The sequence below is a fragment of the Mobula birostris genome, chromosome 6, assembly GCF_030028105.1.
Source record: "Mobula birostris isolate sMobBir1 chromosome 6, sMobBir1.hap1, whole genome shotgun sequence".
Classification (NCBI taxonomy): domain Eukaryota; kingdom Metazoa; phylum Chordata; class Chondrichthyes; order Myliobatiformes; family Myliobatidae; genus Mobula; species Mobula birostris.
This window is the reverse complement of record NC_092375.1, coordinates 121,137,655-121,158,333: the sequence shown is the minus strand read 5'-3', so window position 1 is coordinate 121,158,333 and position 20,679 is coordinate 121,137,655. Positions and strand designations below refer to the sequence as shown.

The 20,679-nt window shown below is 44.7% G+C and overlaps 1 protein-coding gene across 4 annotated transcripts in view; it reads right to left on the bottom strand.

Annotated features, from left to right (window-relative positions):
* The window catches only part of map3k13 (mitogen-activated protein kinase kinase kinase 13), a 200,642-nt gene extending 180,279 nt beyond the window's left edge, over nucleotides 1-20,363 (bottom strand). For 2 of the 4 annotated variants that reach the window (XM_072261191.1, XM_072261193.1), the window contains exons 1-2: nucleotides 20,157-20,246; nucleotides 484-651 (exon numbers count right to left, since the gene is read on the bottom strand). The gene's annotated coding sequence lies outside the window, so the exon portion shown is untranslated. Of the gene's footprint in view, nucleotides 1-483; nucleotides 652-20,156; nucleotides 20,253-20,329 lie in introns of those variants that run through there. The other 2 variants (XM_072261192.1, XM_072261194.1) reach the window with 2 other exon arrangements.
* Nucleotides 20,364-20,679: the final 316 nt, after the last annotated feature.

Here is a 20,679-nt window from a genome sequence, read left to right as displayed (position 1 = left end):
ACAAAGCAGATTGATGAAGGTAGGACACAGGATGTGGTGTATATGGATTTTAGTAAGGCACTTGAGAAGATATCCCATGGTAGCTCATTCAGAACGTCTGGAGGCACGAGCTCCAGGGAGACCTAGCTGTGTGGATTCAGAATTGGCTTGTCCATATAAGGCAGGGGATGGTTGTAGATGAAGCATATTCTGCTTGGAGGTTGGTGACAGTGGTGTTCTGCAAGGATTTGTTCTGGGAAACTGCTCTTTGTGATTTTTTTTAATATATATGACATGAATGAGGAAGTGGAAGGGTGGGTTAGTAAGTTTGCAGATGACATGAAGGTTGGTGGAGCTGTGGATAACGTAGGTTATCATAGGTTACAACAGGGCATGGACAGGATGCAGAGCTGGGCTGAGAAGTAGCAGGTGGAGTTCAATCTGAAAAAGTGTGAAGTGAAGACCTTCACTGGCAGGAGGTACAAAATGAAGCCAAGTTCCTACCTTTGCAGAATACATTCCCACCACAGCTCTGTGTGATTACGGAGCCCAAATTCACAAGTGGTCCATGATGTTGCAGGGTGCATTATCCCCAGGGATCCAAAAGGCAACAGCAAACATCATCACCACAGGAGAACATTGCTAAAGAACGTATCACCACAAGGTTTTGACCTGTCGGGAAAAAAAACAATAATCATGGACATTATTATAGCAAGACTGTGTTCACTGTTGGTCACTCTGCAACAGGAAAGATGTTATTAAACTGGAGCAGAAACGATTTACAAAAATGTTACCAGGACTGGACAGACTGAGTTATAAGGGAGAAGCTGGGCAGGCTAGGACTTTATTCCTTATTAGAGTGGAGACAAAAGGGTGTATAAAATTATGAGGGGCACAGGAAGGGAGAATGCACACAGTCTCTTTCCCCCAGGGGTGGGGAATCAAGAACTAGAGAGCTTAGGGTTAAGGATAAGGACGGATGGACACACACACACAAAATATTATATATATCCTGTAAAAAGTATTCATCCCCTTGTAAGTTTTCATGTTTTATTGGTTTACAACACTGAATCACAGTAGATTTAATTTGGCTTTTTTGACACTGATCAACAGAAAAAGACTTGTGTCAAAGTGAAAACTGATCTCTACAGAGTGATCTAAATTAATTACAAATATAAACCACAAAATAATCGATTGCATAAGAATCCACCCCCTTTAAGTCAGTATTTAGTAGATGCGCCTTTGGCAGCAATTATAGTCTTAAGTTTGCGTGGGTAGGTCTCTATCAGCTTTGTACATCTAGACACTACAATTTTCCCCCATTCTTCTTTACAAAACTGCTCAAGCTCTGTCAGATCGCATGAAGATTGTGAGTGAACAGCCCTTCTCAAGTCCAACCACAAATTCTCAATTGGATTGAGGTCTGGACTGTGACTTGGCCACTCTAGGACATTAACTTTGTTGTTTTTAAGCCAATCCTCTGAAGCTTTGGCTTTATGCTTGGGGTCATTGTCTTACTGGAAAACAAATCTTCTGCTAAGTTGCAGTTCTCTTGCAGTCTGCAACAGATTTTCCTCCAGAATTTCCCTGTATTTACTGCATTCATTTCACCCTCTATCTTCACAAGCCTTCCAGGGCCCACTGCAGTGAACCATCCCCACAGCATGATGCAGCCACCACCATGCTTCACGGTAGGGATGGTGTGTTTTGATGATGTGTGATGTTTAGCTTACGCCAAAGTAGTACTTAGTCTGATGGCCAAAAAGTTCAATTTTGATTTCATCAGACCATAGTACCTTCTTCCACCTGACTTCAGAGTCTCCCACATGCCTTCTGGCAAACTCTAGCTGAGATTTCACGTGAGTGTTTTTTTTTCAACAGTGGCTTTCTCTTTGCTACTCTCCTATAAAGCTGCAACTGGTGAAGCACCCAGGCAACAGTTGTATGCGCAGTCTCTCCCATCTCAGCCACTGAAGCTTATAACTCCTCCAGAGTTATCTTAGGTCTCTTGGTGGCCTCCCTCACTCGTACCCTTCTTGCACAGTCACTCAGTTTTTGAGGGCCGCCTGCTCTAGGCAGATTTACAGCTGTGCCATATTCTTTCCATTTCTTTATGATTGACAACTGTACTCCAAGGGATATTCAGGGATTTGGAAATTTTCTTATAGCCATCTCCTGACTTGTGCTTTTCAATAATCTTTTTGTGGAGTTGCTTAGAGTGTTCTTTTGTCTTTATGGTGTAGTTTTTGCCAGGATACTGACTCACCAGCGGTTGGACCTTCTAGATACCGGTGTATTTTTACTACAATCAATTGAAACACCTTGTCTGCACACAGGTCTCCAAAAACAGATCTCCATTTATCTGATTCTGTGACTTCTAAAACCAATGACGATTTGGTGTGTCATATTAAAGGGAGGGGGGTGAATACTTATGCAATCAATTATTTTGTGTTTTATATTTGTAATTAATTTAGATAACTTTGAAGAGATCCATTCTCACTTTGACATGAAAGAGTCTTTTTCTGTTGATCAGTGTCAAAAAACCCAAATTTTATCCACTGTGGTTCAATGTTGTAAAACAATAAAATATAAAAACTTCCAAAGGGGTGAGTAATTTTCATAGGATATGTATGTGGAAAGATTGGTCAGAGGAAGTGGTTGAGGCAGGCACAATAACAACATTCCAGGTACTGTGCATGGAAGGAAATATTTAGAGGGATGTGAGCCAAACGCTGGCAACTTGAACTAGCTTGGATGAGAATCTTGTTTGGTGTGAACGGAAAGACTCTGTCCTGTGTGACTCCAAGAAAATCAAGCATTTGGTATGGTTATGAGTCATGAGTTGGGCTTACTGGAAAACAACACTGCTAACTGATAATCTGTTAGCCAAAGTAGAATGAACATGGAACACAGTGAAGATGTGTAACAATATTAGAGGAAACAGTATTCACTAGGTCTGTTAATATTACTAGTCTCACTATTAGTGGATCAGACAGATTGGAACACATCTAGCCAAGGGTTTCTTTCCATTATAGAAGAGACACTGATCAGCATTTTATACTATTTATAATGTTTAAGGTAAAATAAAAGTAAAGATTTCATGAATGAAAGAATAAATAATAATCAAGATACAACACAATTGGATAACAAATCAATATTGTATTCTGTTATACAAATCACCTGCATCTGACCTTACATATATAATCAAACAAAATTGACCAGAATACAATTTCATTACAGAAGCTATCTCCAGGATTTAATTGTAACATGGATCACCCCATCAACAAGACTTAATTCTGTTATCAAACACAACATCACCAGGATTTCATCCAATTATAGAACACATAACACGCAGGATCCAGAAAACATTATAACTAGAATTTAAATCTATTATAGAACCTATCATTAGGCCATTTCATTACATTTTAGAACTCAACAGGATTTCATTCCAAAGTAGGACACAATTTTACCCGCAATTCATTTAACTGGAGAACACCATCACCAGAAGTTCACTCCAGTACAGAATGCATCTTCATCAAGATTTTGTTCTCTTGTAGAATACACTCAGTGGGCACTCTATTAGGTACACCTGCACACTTGCTCATGAATGCAAATACAGACATAGAGACATACAGCGCAGAAACAAGCCCTTCGCTCATTTAGTCCATGCCAAAAGCATTTAAACTGCCTACTCCCATCGACCTGCACCAGGACCATAGCCCTCCATAGCCCTACCATCCACGTACCTATCCCAACCTCTCTTAAACGTTGAAATCGAGCTTACACACACCACTGGTGCTGGCAGCTCATTCCACACTTTCACAACCCTCTGAGTGAAGGAGTTTCCCCTCATGTTCTCCTTAAACTTTTCACCTTTCACTCAGAACACCCCCCACCCCCCGCCCCACCTTTACTGGGCTTCTATAGAAAGCTGGTTTGTTAGCCACTCTGCTAACAGACACTGGACTCAGCAGTGAGAAAGCCACCTTTCTCAAACTCTGTATGTCTAGGGTCAGTATAACTTAGGTCCCACCAAACCAGAAAGTTGGGATGTTTTAACCACCCAAGCCCCAACCTAAGTGAATACTGCCCAGATACAATTATCCATCAGCAAAAAATTACAGATCATATACTGCATACATTTACAAAGGAGGTGTATTTACTAATTTCAGTTTAATCAGTTATTAAAAAAAGAAAAAATAATAAGGGCCCATTATGAATAAACCAGTCTAAGTGTGCACATGTGGAGCTCATAACTTCCAAAAGCTGGGTGTGCCCCCTGCTCATAGTGCCAACTTCTCATCACCGACCACCGGTAGAACTTCCCATCTTGGACTCCTTCCAACTGCGTTTTCCCATCTGATTGAATCCTACCCTCGTCTCTCTCAATCCTCTCCTCACTCGATCTCCCGCCAAAAAGACTACGAATCCCACCAGTGTCCATCTCAAATCCTCTCCTCCCAACTTACTCTAGAACCTTCTCCCATTCCACCAACCTGATTGGCTGACACAGCACTCACAAGTTGAACATCACAGCCCCCTTATATTTAACCGAAACCCAAACATGTTATGAGCAGGACAAAATGCTTCTGCAGAATACTACAAAATGAAATACCTACAGCATTAGCAGTAAGAATCTTAACCAGAGAATTACATTCTCCCCACCATCAAAGATAGTCAAGTCCTGATGACTTTGAGGTTTATCAACCAATCATCACTAACACAGTTTTCAAAGGAATTTCGTGACAACAGGACCTTCAATTCATTTGTAAATAGTAGTGATATATCTCACTAGGGGGATAGATGCAACACTCTGTTCCCCCGGTGCATCATATGCCAGCCTATCTGGGGGTTTCCTGACTCCGTGAGACCTCCATATCCCATCCTCAGCCTCTAGCACTCCTTGGGACCTGTCCTGTCTACTTGGGGATGCCTCCACCTGTCCATTACTCATGCCTTCTGGGAACTCAGCTCACTATCACCTGACTGAGCTCAGCTTCATCCCCATTTACATTGGAGCCCAGTTTCCCTTCACTGCTGAGCATCACATTTACTTGTCCACAGCTAGATCCCCACCCCCCTCCCACTACCTCCTCAAAGGGGGAAGAGATTCAGAAATCCCTTCATCAACTCTTGGGGAGTTTGCATAAGGTAATGTATACTACACCCCCATTTCCTCATCCTCTGAGTTCGTACACCATTCAGTGGTTAGGTCCCTTTCATGTCTCCCCACTGATGGTCTTTCTGTTCTTCCACTCCAGTGTAGACTCCTCCTACTAGGTACTCTGAAAATTTCACTTTTGAAGGCTTCCCACTTACCAAGTCCACCCTTACCAGAAAACAGCCTGTCCCAAATGCACACTTGCCAGATCATTTCTGATACCTCCAAAATTGGCCTGTCCCCAATTTAAAATCTCAACCCATAGACCAAACCTATCTTTTTGCATATTTACTTTAAAACTAATGGCATTGTGGTCACTAGATGCAAAGATTTCCCCTACACAAACTCCTGTCACCTGTCCTGTCTCATTCCTTAATAGCAGATCCAATATTGCACACACTCACTGGGACTTCTACGTACTGATGAAGGAAACATACCTGAAACATCTGACACACTATCCCATCTAGTCCTTTTACAGTACGGGAACCCCAGTCAATATGTGTAAAGTTAACATCACTTACCATAACAACTGTATGTTCCTTACAAAGTCTGCGAACTCTCTGCAAATTTGTTCCTCTGAATCCCTCGGCCTGTTGGGTGGTCTGTAATATCGCCCCATTAACATGGTCATACCTTTCCTAGTCCTCAGTTCTACCCATAATGCCTCACTAGTTGAGTTCTCCAGCCTGTCCTGATGGAGCACTGTCATGACATTTTCCGACTAGTAACACCACCCCTCCTCCTTTAATCCCTCTCGCTCTGTCGTGCCTAAAACAACAGAACCCTGGAATATTGAGCTGCCAGTCCAACCCCTCCTGCAATCAAGTTTCACTAATGGCCACAATGTCATAATTCCAGGTATTGATCCATGCCCTGAGCTCATCCGCCTTTCCTACGTTACTTCTTGCATTGAAATATACACAGCTCAGGACACTAGTTGCTCCATGATCAACCTTTTGACTTTGTCTGAGGTCTTACCAACATCTGTCTCCACAACCTCTCCCCTAACTGTTCTGGTACCCTGGTTCCCTCCACCCCCCCACAACTCTAGTTTAAACTCCACTATGCAGCATTAGCAAACCTTTCCACTAGGATATTAGTCCCCTTCCAGATCAGGTATAAATTGTGTGTTATGTACAGGTCCCACCTTACCTACAAGAGAGCCCGATGATCCAAAAATCTTATATCCTCCCTCCTACACCAACTTCTTAGCCTATTTCTGGCCTCACTAGCATGCAGCACGGGTAGCAGCCCTGAGATCAGAACCTTGGAGGTCCTGCCCTTTAACTTAGCACCCAACACCCTGAACTCCCTTTGCAGAACCTCGTCACCAGTTCTACCTACGTCATTGGTACCTGCATGGACCACAATCTCTGGCTGTTCACCCTCCCAATTAAGAAAGCTGAGGACTCAGTCCAAGATGTCCCAGACCCTGGCACCTGGGAGACAACCTACCATCTAGGAGTCTCGTTCTCGTCCATAGAACCTCCTTTCTTTTCCCCTACCTAATGAATCCCGTATCACCACAGCTCACCTCTTCTCCCTGCCCTCCCCTTTCCTTCCGAGTCACAGAGGCAGACTCAGTGCCAGAGACCTGACTGCTGTGACTTTCCTCTGCTAGGTCATCTACCAACCCCCTTCCCCACACAACAATATCCAAAGTGATATATCTGTTGTTGAGGGGGATGGCCACAGAGGTGCTCTGCACTGGCTCCTTAACCATTTTCCCCTTTCTGTCACCCAGTTTCCTATGTCTGCACCTTCAACGTAACTACCTATGTCCCATCACCCCTTCTGCATCCTGATTGATCCAGAGTTCGAGTTCCAACGCCAGAGTGGATTGTTAGAAGCTGCAGCTCCACGCACTTCTCACAATTGTAGTCTTCAGGAACATTGCAGGTCTCCCTGCCTTCCCATATCCTGCATGAAGAACATTCCACTAACCTGCCTGGCATCTCTGCTGTGTTAACTGAGCAAATGTAAAGGAGGTGGGAAAAGTTACCTGTACCTACTGCTTTTTGTGTTTGCCTTTTCTGACTGAAGCTTCTCCTCACTGAAGCCTCTAGAGATAAAGCCTCCAAATCTCTATTCTGACTGGCCACTGTGACGATGGCTGCTCCACTTGCCCCTACCTTACTTTAATTTGCTCTTGCTAATCAATCCCAAGCGCCAATTGGCTGCTGCTCAAAGCTCCAAATACACTGCCTTTAATAGCCAATCCACGATCCTGTGTGAAGTACGTCCATTCAAGCTTCTAATCTCTCCGATTGGTCACCGGTCAAAGTTCCCAAAAAAAAACTGCTGCTAATCAGCCAATCATGTGGCAGCAACTCATGCATAATTGCGTACAGACATGGTCAAGAGATTCAGTGGTTGCTCAGACCAAACATCAGAATGGGGGAGAAATTTGATCTGAGTGACTTTGACCATAGAATGAATGATCATTGGTTCCAGACAGGATAGTTGGAGTATCTCAGAAACTGATCATGCACAATGGTCTCTAGAGTTTACAGAGAATGGTGCAAACCCCCCTCCCCCAAAAAAAACAGTGAGTGGCAGTTTTATGGGCGAGATTGTCTTGTTAATGAGTTCAGAGCAGAATGGCCAGGTTGCTTCAAGCTGATAGGAAGGCCACAGTAACTCAAATAGCCACACGTTATGACAGCGGTGTGCAGAAGAGCATCACTGAATACACGTCAAATCTGGAAATGAGTGGGCTGCAGCAGCAGAAGGCCACAAACATACACTGAGTAGCCACTTTATTAAGTGTATATCCTCACTAGTATTTCATTCCACTGTACATCACGTCATCGAGGCAATTTCATTCTTATATAGAACAATTATCACCAGATCATTCCATTGTAGAACGCGTCAACATATGATATAAACTATCTTTCATTTTACTGGAGGACACGTCATCACCATTCTGCTATAGACTAGGGCACTGTAGTATTTATTTGATTAAACACAGTGTTTAGGGGATTTTGTCCTCTTATGGAATACATCTCACTAAGGCAGGACAACATGATATGATAGACCACAGCGTCCCTTGAACTTAATTCCAATCATTTATTTAGATTTTTTAGTGAGAGATTTACAGATCGAGCATGGTAATAGGCCCTTCCAGCCCAAACCACCCATTTAATCCATACGCCCTTGAATTGGGGGGAAAACGGAGTGCCCAGAGGAAGCACGCGCTGCCACAGAGAGAACGTACAAACTCAGTACAGATAGTGCAGGAATTGAACCCGTGTTGCTGGGCTGTAATAGCGTTACGCTAACTGCTACACCATCCATGAGTGTATCAACAGCTGGATTTAATTCAATTATAGGACATAACATCAGGACCTTGATTGTGGCACACATCACTCGTGGGTTTTCACTCTGTTCTAGAACACGCTGGCGCTGGGCTTCGGATCTGTTCTAGAACCAATCATCGTCAAGATTTCATTGTAGTATGGTCAACAGGAAACCATTCTTTTGCAAAACACCTCATCTCTAAGTTTTCCTTTTGTTATACAAATGTCATCAACACTATTTAATTCCATTACAGAACATAGCATTATCTGGTTTCATTCTACTGAAGAACACATCAATACCAGAATTATATTCCGTTATAAGGCACACCAATAGATTTTCACTGGGCAACAGAGCATTTTCATTCTACCATAGAACACATCATCTACTCATCAGATTCAGAATAATTTATCACATGTACAACTTAAGGATGGGTTGGGGGCAGCCCGCAAATATTGGCACACATTACAGCATCAACATAGCAAAACCAACAGAACAGCAATGAAACAACAGCAAAACAGACCCTTTTCTCCTTCCCACCTACTCACACACATTGACAGTCCTCCAACTCCAGGACAAGGTGCCTCCGACCCTCCAGCAAACTCACAGACATCAAGCCTCCAAATTCCCCAGTGGACTTGCAGAGCCGCAGACCCAGGGCTTTGTATGTAACAATGCACATTTTTCCCCTCTGACTGTAAGATAGTTGGACGTGTAATGAGTCCTGAATGTATCCCAGATGAGCCCCCAAATGCTGTGACTGACTAAACTAAGCTGTAACTGAAAAGATACAAAAGCCTTCTAAAAATCACCCCTCACACTTTACAAACCTAGAGAAAATAATGAACAGTTAAATATACTTCCAATGGCTATTATCAACTACATAATTAATATTTTACTCTAGTCTTAAATGAGATCCTGGTGACCAAGTGTTCTATAGAACGAGATGCCAGGATGACGTGTTCTGCAGAATTCTGGCTTCTGCTCCCTTCCTTTCCAGACCTGTTGAAGGGCCTCGTTCTGAAACATTTATTTTTTCTTCCCCTTCACAGATGCTGCCTGACTTGCTAAGTTCCTACAGCATTTTGTGTGTGATACCTTCACAAGGAATCTGTTCTAGAATCAGAATCAGGTTTATCATCACCCGCATGTGTTGTGAAATTTGTTAACTTGGTAGCAGCAGTTCAATGCAATACATAATATAGAAGAGTAAAAGTAAAAGTAAATAAATTAATTATTACTCTATAAATATATTGAGTAGATTCAAAATTGTGCAAAAACAGAAATAATATATATTAAAAGAAGTGAGGTAGTGTTCATGGGTTTAATGTCCATTTAGGAATCAGATGGTAGAGTGGAAGAAGCTGTTCCTGAATCACTGAGTGTGTGCTTTCAGGCTACTGTACCTCCTACCTGATGGTAACAGTGAGAATAGGGCATGCCCTGGGTGATGGGGGTCCTTAATAATGGACATTGCCTTTCTGAGACACTGCTCTTTGAAGATATCCTGGGTACTTTGTAGGCTAGTGTCCAAGATGGAACTGACCAGATTTACAACCCCCTGCAGCTTCTTTCAGTCCTGTACAGTAGCCCTCCCACCCCCCATATCAGATAGTGATGCAGCCTGTCAGAACGCTCTCCATGGTAAATCTATAGAAGTTTTTGAGTGTTTTTGTTGACATACCAAATCTCTTCAAACTCCTAATGAAGTGTAGTCACTGTCTTGTCTTCTTTATAACTGCATCGATATGTTGGGACCAGGTTAGGTCCTCGAAGATCTTGACACCCAGGAACTTGAAACTGCTCACTCTCTCCACTTCTGATCCCTCTGTGATAATTGGTATCATGACACATCATGACTTGGATTTCAATCTGAAATTGAACTCATTCTCACCAGGACATCATTATACTGTACTACAGAATGCACCACTCTGGCATCTCATTCTGTTACAGAACACATTGTTACCAGGATCTCCATTCTATTACAGAGAACATTGTCAGTAAGAGTTCATTCTATTATGCAACACATCACCACAGGGATTATGAAACTCTATTCTGGAATGTATCCTCACCAGTCATCAAGATTTCATTCTGTTATAGAACAAAAGTTAAACAGGATTTCTCTATAATAGAACACAGAACCCCAGGATTTAACTCTATTATGAAACACATCATCACTAGTATTCTTTTCTATCGCAGAACACAAACAGAATCAGGTTTAATATCACTGGCATATGTTGTGAAATTAGCTGTTTTCTTATAATGGGAGTTTCTTATAATGGCAGTGTTCATTCACAAATCCGATGGCAGAATGGAAGAAGCTGTTTCTGGAATGTTCAGGGTGTGTCTTCAGGCTCCTGTACCTCTTCCTTGATGGTAGCAGTGAGAAGAATAAAAGGAAGGGAGGGAAGGAAGGAAGCAAATGCATGGAGAAGAGTTTCAACAGCGGATCGGCTGAGGCAGATGCTGTAATAGAGATATGGAGAGAGAATAATTGACACAGATGTCATCAAAAGCTGAAAATGGGGCTGCACAGTAATGTAGCGGTTAGCATAACATTAATAAAGTGGCAGTGCCCCAGGTTCAATCCCCGCCACTGTCTGCAGAGAGTTCATACGTTTTCTCCCGGACTGCTTGGGCTGCCTCTGACTGCTGCCGTTTCCTCCCATGATCTAACGATGCATGGTTAGCAGATTAATTGGTCATAAGACATAGGAACAGAATTAGGCCATTCAGCCCATTGAGTCTTCTCTAACATTCCATCATGGCTGATTTATTATCCCTCTCAAGTGCCTTCTTCCCATAACCTTTGACACCCCGACTAATCAAGAATAAATCAACCTCCACTTTAAATATAGCCAGTGACTTGGCCTCCTCAGCTTCTGTCAATAAATTCCACAGATTCACTACCCTCTGGCTAAAAAGGTTCTTCCTCATCTCTGGACTAAAGGGACATCCTTTTATTCTGAGGCTGTGCCCTCTGGTCCTACACCTCTCGCACCCCCACTATAGGAAACATCCTCTACACATTCGCTCTATCTAGGGACTTCAATATTCCATAGGTTTCAATGAGATTCTCCCCCCCCCCCCCACTGTTCTTCTAAACTTTGGCTATACATTATTTTGTTCATTGCTCCTCATCTCTTATCAGGTTTCTTCTGAAGTGCATGGATGTTCTTTTCCTGTTCCTAGTGTCTCCAAGTACCACTATATATATTCATCCATGCTTGCCTGGTTCACACCTGTGAAAGGAACATCTTTCATTCCTTTGCCTTCCCTACAAATCCATTACATAATATTAAACCCCCTTCATGTCCTCCTTCAATCCCACCTTTTCCAGAGTTAAGTGCTCTCACGGGTTCAGGCTTCCCTGAAGGCTAGACCCTCCCAGTCCAAGCATCATTCTTGTTTCGCTGTCTTGCATTTTCTCTCATCCTTGCTAGTCCGTATTATGTAACGGAGCCTAGAATGGTGGCAGGACTCCAAGTGTTTCCTGGCAAACATCTCTTCAAGTTTAACCTCACTGTTTTGTTTATATTACGCAAAGGATGCCCACTACTTATTGTGTTTCCATGACATCAATCTTGTCACAGCTTTTAGTGATTTCTCATCGACACCTCCAGATCTTTCTTGCCCACTTTGACGTTTATTTTCCAAGGAATGAAACTATATCTAACAAACTTCTACAGATGCACTGTTGAAAGTATTCTCACTGTTTGCATAATGGTCTGGTACGGCAACTTGAACGTACAGGAATACAAGAAGCTGCAGAGTATAGTGGATTCGACCCAATACTTCATGGGTATATCCTTCCACACCCTCAGTACTATCTACAGGAACCGTTGCCTCAAGATGGCAACATCTATCATAAAGATCCCCACCATCTTTCCACAGCTACCATCGGGCAAAAGGTACAGAAGTCTGAAGTCTATTATGACCAGGTTCCAAGAACCACTACTTCCATTCAACTATTCTGTTCTTGAACCAAGGTGCACAACCCTAATCACTATCACAGTACAACATCACCACCATGAACAATTTGCTTTTTGTTCTCATTGTGTGCTTCCTTGTATAATTTATGTTTCATCTATGTTTTTCTTATGATGCCATGTGTCTGCAAGTAAGATTTTCATTGCACGTGCTTACGACAATGAATTCGACTTTGAGTTTTGACTTCTTCTACGAGGTAGTACATCAGTACCTCGTGTCTTCTCAGCTATAGAAGAGTACCATAGTGTTACACAGCACTGAAACAGTCTCTACAGTGCAGAATCTGCCTGACCGTCAGACATTACCAACGCTAATTCTACACAGAAGTTTTATTCTCCCCACTTCCCCACAACACCCCCTCCCCGAGATTTACAGAGACCATTTAGGCTACAAACCCACCAGTCATCAAGATTGGGAGGAAACTAAGGGGAAGGGAAGACAGATGTCCACAACAGAGACAAAACTCTGCCAGCTGCGCACCTCTCCGCTAGCCTACATAAGATTTCCCAGACATTATTGAACACATCATTAGAAGGCAACCATAACATTAAGGTGTGTACCATCAAACAAAGTTTCTCTCAAATAAAGCTGCGATCTACAGTAGAACAGCTGCAGCCAAGACCAGACAGTACAGGAGAGATCGGTTCAGTCTGTTGCTTATACTCGTAGTCATTTTCAGTGTTTCACTTGCCTAGGGACAGGTCACTTTCCAAGACAGGGATAAACAACAACCGTGACAATTCCAAATGACAACGGAGAGGAGATCTTGTGTTAAGAAATTCATTCAGCGACAAACGGGGTTGGACTATATTCCTTCTCCAAGGACCGTCGCCTTGTCGTGGTGGAGAGGCTCATGCGTTCCTGCGATCCCGAGAGTTACGCCCTTTGGCCCTTGGCTCCTGGCAGGTCACCCACAGGAGGAAGGTCAAGCAGAAGGTTCCGGCTCAAGAGCGATCCAACCAGGTCCTCAACTACAGGGCAGGCAGAAGATGATAACACATCACGACAGAACGAAGGCGGAGAATGGCTGCAGCAGTGAGATATCCAGTCATCCTGCGCTCCATGCCCTTGGACCCTGACCTCGGTTTGTCAAGGACAGTGTCGTGGCTGCCCTGGCATCAGCCTCCCCATGTTAAGCAAAGTCACGCACAGGCACTCTCCATTAAGGGAATCCAGCCTGTACATCACTCAACCCTCAAACAGTAACCGCAGAAATCAGGCAGTCTTCGGAGGTTCTGATTCACAGCCAGTGCACTGACGTGCAAGTTGTTACTATGGCAGAATGCCAATGCACTTTCTCCAGTAAGTACAGCCATGTAAAACACCAGAGCACCAGAAACATGCTGTAGTGAAGAGCATAGGGTATCTGCCTGAGACTTGGAAGAATGTTTACTGCCTCAATCCCTCAGTTATACCTTGAAGCGTTGTTGGAGAGCCATAGAGTCAAGCAGCATGGAAAGATGCCCAACTGGTCCATGCCAACAGAAACTCCCATCTAAGGTGGTCCCATTTACCCGCATTTGGTCCATATCCCTCTAAATTTCCCTTTCTAAAATAATCCCACAATCCCATGGATGCTCTTTTCCTGTTCCTAGTGATCTAAAATAATCCTATTTTCCTGCAATTTGCCCATACCCTTTTAAATCTTTCCCATCCATGTGCCTGCCCAAGCACCTATTAAAAGCTGTTAATGTACCCGCCTCACCCACTTTCCCTGGCAGCTCATTCCATATATTGACCATCCTCTGGGTGAAGAAGTTGCTCCCCTTTCACAGGAATAACAAAAATAAGAGGAGGAAACTTTATTCCCAGACCTTCTGTGGCAAATAGCTTGGAACCATTACTGAACAAAGTTGTAGGAAGAACTCCCAAGAGATTTCTTCGCTGGCATGGTCACAGAGAAAACATAGATCTTTATAAGGTACTGGTCAATAATCACTTGGGTGGATTGAAGAGGAACACATATCACTATCGAATGCACTACAGATGACTTGAGTTCTCAATGTGCTTTGTCCTGAGTTGTTTCTAACAATGACCCCCAGTTTTAAGCTACTCTATTCACAAACCTTATGAAATTGAACAGCAAAGATACCTCAAAGTAAATTTATTATCAAGGTTTTCCATTGATTCTATTTTACTTTTCTGCTTTACTGTGAATGCCTGCAAGATAATGAACATCAAGGTAGTATATGGTGATATACAAGTACAGTACTTTGATAATAAATTTACTCTGAACTTTGAGATCAGGAAGACACAAGAGACTGCAGATGCCGAAATCTGGAGCAGCAAACAGTCTGCGGGAAGAACTCAGCAGGCCAAGCAACGTCAGTGGGAAGAAAAGAGTTATTGTTTTGACCCGAAACATTAACAATTCCACTCCCCACCCCCCTCCCCCTGCATCCACAAATGCTGCTTGACCTATTGAGGTCCTCCAGCAGACTGTGTTGTTGCAGGAGGCGGGGCAGCCTCCTGAAGTAGAGTTGGCGCTGTTGATCAGTGAACGTGTTTAGAACTATCCTTGGTCAGAAATGGCTCTGCTTGATGCATGCACTTGTTGTTGCCTGCATGTCTGTTCACACTGTGAATTCGTTAGACAATCTCAAAGGCACTCTGTAGTGACAGCAACTCTTGGGATATATTCCATATCCACTTATCACTCTTTCTGCCTCTCTCTATCTATTGCTTTGTCCCACTTTCCATATCTTTTTCCATCTGTTGCTTTGCCTCTCTCTTTCACAAGCATCGAGACATCCCTCTCTCTACAGTAAACAGCAGCACCACAAGACCATGAGATGTAAGAGCAGAATTAGGCCATTCAATCCATCAAGTCTGCTCCACCATTTTCGACCCCATTCTTCTGCCTTCTCCCCATGCCAGTCAAGAACCTCCATCGCTCTCTGTGACAATGAAATCCACAGATTCACCACCCTCGAGCTAAAGAAATTCCTCATCGCAGTTTTAAAGGTATGTTCCTTTATTCTGGGGCTGTGGCCTTGAACGTAAACACTCTTACTTAATAGAAGCTATCTCTATGTCCAAGCTATCCAGGCCTTCGGTATCCAGTTTCAATGAGAGCACCCCATCCTCCTGAATTCCATCAAGTACAGGCCCAGAGACAAATGCCCCTCATATGTCAAGCCTTTTATTCCTGGATCATTCTTATGAACCTCCTCTGGACTTACGCAAGGGGAAGCACATACTTCCTTAGATACAGGGCCCAAAATTGCTCACTGTATTCCAAATGAAATCTGACAAGTGCCTTATAAAGCCTGAGAGCAAACCTCACGTTGATGTACTACTCCCCTCAAAACTAATGCTAATATTACATTTGCCTTCTTTACTAATGACTCAATCCCTGCAAGCTAACCTTGAGGGAATCCTGAACTAGGTCTCCAAAGTTTTCCACATCTAATTTCCCCAGGAAATAATCTATACCTTTATTCTTCCTACCAAAGTGCATAACCATACACTTCCCTGTGCTATATCCCATCTGCCACTACTTTGCCCCCTCTCCCTACCTGTCCAGGTCCTTTTGCAGACTTGCTGTCTTCACAACATGACCTATCCCTCCCACCTTATCTTGGTATCGTTACATCCTTGAATGTTCAGGAAGTGGGGTGGAGTACATGCCCCTGTCTATATCAACAGTGCTGAGCTGGAGATGGTTGAGTATTTCAAATTCCTAGGTGCAAATATCACAATAACTTGTTCTAGTCCAGCCACGAAGACAGTACGAAAGTACATCAATGCCTTTACTTCCTCAGAAGATTAAAAAAAATTTGGCACATCTCCAAGAATCCTCACCAATTTTTACAGATGCACCACAGAAAGCATCTTATCCAGATGCACACCGCCTGGTAAAGCATGACCACAAGAAATTGAAGAGTTGAGGATGAAACTTATTCCATCCCAAAAACCAGCCTCTTCTCCACTGACTGTATGAACTTCCCACTGCCTCAGAGTTCAAAGTAAATGTATTGCCATACAATAATACTTCTGGGAAACAGTCAACATCATCAAGGAGCCCTCCCACCCCATTCATTCATTCTTCTCCCAACTTCCAATGTGCAGAAGATACAAAAGCTTGAGAATATGTTACTCCAGGCTCAATGACAACTTCTGACTGTCAGAAGACTCTCTGAAGGACCTCTTGTACAATAAAGAACTCCTGATCTCAGTCTACATCATAATAACCTTGCACCCTATTGTCTAACAGCTCTTTCTCTGCAACTGTAACATTTATTTTGCATTCCATTATTTATTTTCCTTTTGTGCTATCTTGATGTAATTGTGTATGGAAGAATCTGTCTGGAAAACAGTCCAGATCTCTGAATAATACCGGAGGGCAAGATCAGTGCTGCCCCATAGGCCATGGGTTCATGTCAGGTCAAATATCTCAATCGTTACTCAGACTTCCAAAGGCAGTTTCTAAATGCCAAGTTTTTAAGCTCACTAGTGGGAGGTGGTGCTTTAGCACCGCTGGCCCACCACCTCGAGGGAGTCTTTATCATAAGTGGGCCGAAACACCTGAAGACAGGTGGCAGATCAACTGATGATCCCACTGGTGACAGCACAGGACAGTTAACATCTTAGTCCACATGTATTTTTAACTCTTTTTTGGTGCATTGAGGGTGGAGTTGACTTTCTTCCTCAATGTCCAGAGTGATTCCCAAGATAAAGTTTTATGCTGCTGTGGTGGCCTGGGAGCGGACCTTGGTTTCACAGATAGCAACACACGTGGTGCTGGAGGAACTCAGGAGTTCAGTCAACATCCTGCAAGAACTCCTCTATGCCCTCTCTTTAGTTATCACAAAGCTGCATATGGAACTCCAGCTGAGATCTGACTAATGTTTTATAAAGTTAGGACATAACCTCCCTGTTCTCATATTCAATACCCTGTCTAATGAGGGCCAGTGTCCCAAATCAGTATCAGAATGAGAAGCTATAATATTATTGACATATGTCATGATACTTGTTGCTTTGCAGTAGAAGTACTGTGCCATAACTTTAAAAATATACAATTTAAAATAAGAAATATACAAAAATAAATTAGTGCAAAAAGAGAGCTAGTATTTATGGGTCCATTGTCAGTTCATAACTCTGATGGCAGAAGTGAAGAAGCAGTCCCGAAATATTGAATGTACGTCTTCAGGTTCCTGTACCCTCTCCCTGATGGGTGTAATGAGAAGAGGCCATGCCCTGGATGGTGAGGGTCCTTAATGATGGATGCCGCCTTCTTATGCATCGCCTTTTGATGATGCCCTTGGTGCTGGGAAGCCTAGTGCCCACGGTGGAGCTCACTGAGTTTACAATCCTCTGCAGCTTCTTTAGATCCTGTGCATTGGCACCTGCATACCAGTCAGAATGCCCTCCGCGCCTCCTCAACCAGTTTATCTAACTGTACCATCAACCTCAGGGATTTCTGGACTTCCTCAATGCTCCCCAAGACCTTACCATACATAGTTTATGTCCTGGCCTCATTGGTATTGCAAAAATACATCACTTCATGTTCACCTGGATTAAACTGCATCTGCCACTTCTCAGCCCATTTCATTAATATCACTCTCCACTACCCTCCACTTTATCAACAACTTCAATCTTCGTGCTGTGAATGTAATGATCACGCCTCCTACATCCACATCATTCATGCTTTTTTTTTGGTTTACAAACAGCAAGGGTGCCATCACCAGTCCCTGTGAAACACCATTAGTCACAGGCGTCCAATCACAAAAATAACATCTGACCATCTCCCATCTCCTCTTGCTAAACCAATTTTGAACCCAATTTACCAACTTACCCTGGGATCCATGGGTCCAGTCTCTCATGTGACACCTTGTCAAAGACTTTACCGAACTGCACAAAAACACACCTACTGCACAGGCCCCATCAAGGTACATTGCTACCACCTCACACAATTCACTCTGACTGGTTAGCCAAGATCTGCCTTTCACAAAGCCATGGCGTCTCTGACTCGTCCCTGCCTTCCAATTGATTATTAATTCCCCCCCTCAGAATTTTTCAAATAATTTCTCTACGACCGATGTCCAGTAGTTACCAGGCTTTTCCCTCCTGCCATTCTTGAATAAAAGACCACGCTTGGCATCCTCCAGTCACCTGGAACCTCACCTGTTATCAGTGTATATATATATATATGGACCCCACAATCTCTTAGCTTCAGGGATCAGTGTTCCTCCACATGGAGCAACACTTGGGTCTTCCCTGAGAGCAATCTTGTTCTCTAGCGCCTGCATACAGAACTACTGTCGAAGCATATGCCTGATATACCGACTAGGTAGTCTCCAGCCCCTTGGTATGAACACAGGATTCTCCTACTTCTGGTAATTCCCCCCCCCTCCCTTCCTCTATCCCTATTTCACTCTGCCCCCTCCCCCAGCTGCCTATCACCTCCCTCATGGTTCCACCTCCTTCTACTACCCATTGTGTTTTCCCCTATTCTTTCTTCACCTTTCCTGCCTATCACCTCCCTGCCTCCTCTCCCCCACCCCTTTATCTTTCCCCTTACTGGTTTTTCATCTGGAACCTACCAGCCTTCTCCTTCCCACCCTCCCCCCCACCTTCTTTATAGGGCCTCTGCCCCTTCCCCCTACAGTCCTGACGAAGGGTTCTGGCCCAAAACGTTGACTGATCGTTTCCACGGATGCTGCCTGACCTGCTGAGTTCCTCCAGCGTGTTGTGAGTGTTGCACACAGCACTGCTAGGAGCAAATACAGCACAGGCCTAGCCATGACACGCCAGTCCACAGCCTCCTCTTCTGTCGCGATGAGGCCACACCCAGCTTGGAGGAGCAACACCTTATATTCTGCCTAGGTAGCCTCCAACCTGATGGCATGAACATCAACTTGTGGTAACGTCCTCTCCCCTCACCATTCCTCACTCCCTTCTCCCCCGTATCTGCCCATCGCCTCCCCCCTTTTCTCTCGTCCATGGCCTTCCACCCCCACCTATCAGACTCCCCCTTCTCCAGCCCTGTATCTCTTTCAACTTCCTAGCTCTATCATCACCCCTTCCAGTTTCACCTACCATCTTCATTCCCCCCCCCCACCCCCATCCTGATAAAGGGTCTCGGCCTAAAACGTGGGCTATACCTGTGCTCTTTTTTCCATGGATGCTGTCTGGCCTGCTGAGCTCCTCCAGCACTGTGTGTGTGTGTTGCTTGGATTTACAGTATCTGTAGATGTTCTCTTATCTGTGATTAGCAACAAGTGGGAGTGGGAATGGCCAATAGATCAGACCAATAGAAGTGGGGATGGCTTGGAAAGAGGAGGTGGGTGTGGGGGGGAAGGGGAGGTGTGTGTGGGGGGAAGGGGAGGTGTGTGTGGGGGGGAAGGGGAGGTGTGTGGGGGGGGGAAGGGGAGGTGTGTGGGGGGGGAGGGGAGGTGTGTGGGGGGGAAGGGGAGGTGTGTGGGGGGGAAGGGGAGGTGTGTGGGGGAGAGGGAAGGGAGGACAGAGGTGTTGGAGGGGGGAACACGGGTAGAGAGTGCGAGAGAACAAGGGGAGTGGGGAGGGTGTCGGGGAGAAAATGGGCAAGAAGTTGAGGAGACGGGGGTGAGATTAGGGTGGAAGAGAGCCACACCCTGCCCCGGGAGTGGAGCTGCCACCCACTCCGGTCCGGGAAGCTCACCCACTCCAACCCCCGACTCCAATCCCGGGACGCTCACCTTCACCCATCACCCCCACCCCCTCACGACCCCGGGATCGGGATACTCACCCACTCATCCCTCCGACCCCCAATCTTAGACACTGGAGACTCTCACCCGTCCCCGATACGCAACCCGTCCGATACCGACAGCGGCTCTCAAACCCGCCGCGCCGGGGACTGACCCCCTCCCAAGCACACCCACCCATCCCCTCCACCCCGCCCCCGGTCCAGGGGCAACTCACCGATCCTTCAGACCCACCTCCTCACCCAGGAATCCGCTCACTGCCGTCACTGAAAAACACGGACCGGATTCCGAAATGGGAACTGGACCTCAAACCCCTCCCCTCCCCACCCCACCCCACCCCACCCCAGTGGCGGCCAGCCGACCCCGGCTAACTGCTAACCATGAGGGTTCAATCAGCTGGTGAAGAGCAAGAACGGCTAGGAGCAACCGGTACTAGTCCGGGGTGCGCTGGGGCAGGCACCCCGGTCCGGAGGATCCGTGCCGCACTGTACTGCGAGCGCTCTAGTTGCCACAACAAGCGCCAGGTATACATACACAGCCAACCCTCCCCCAATAACATCAGTGCAA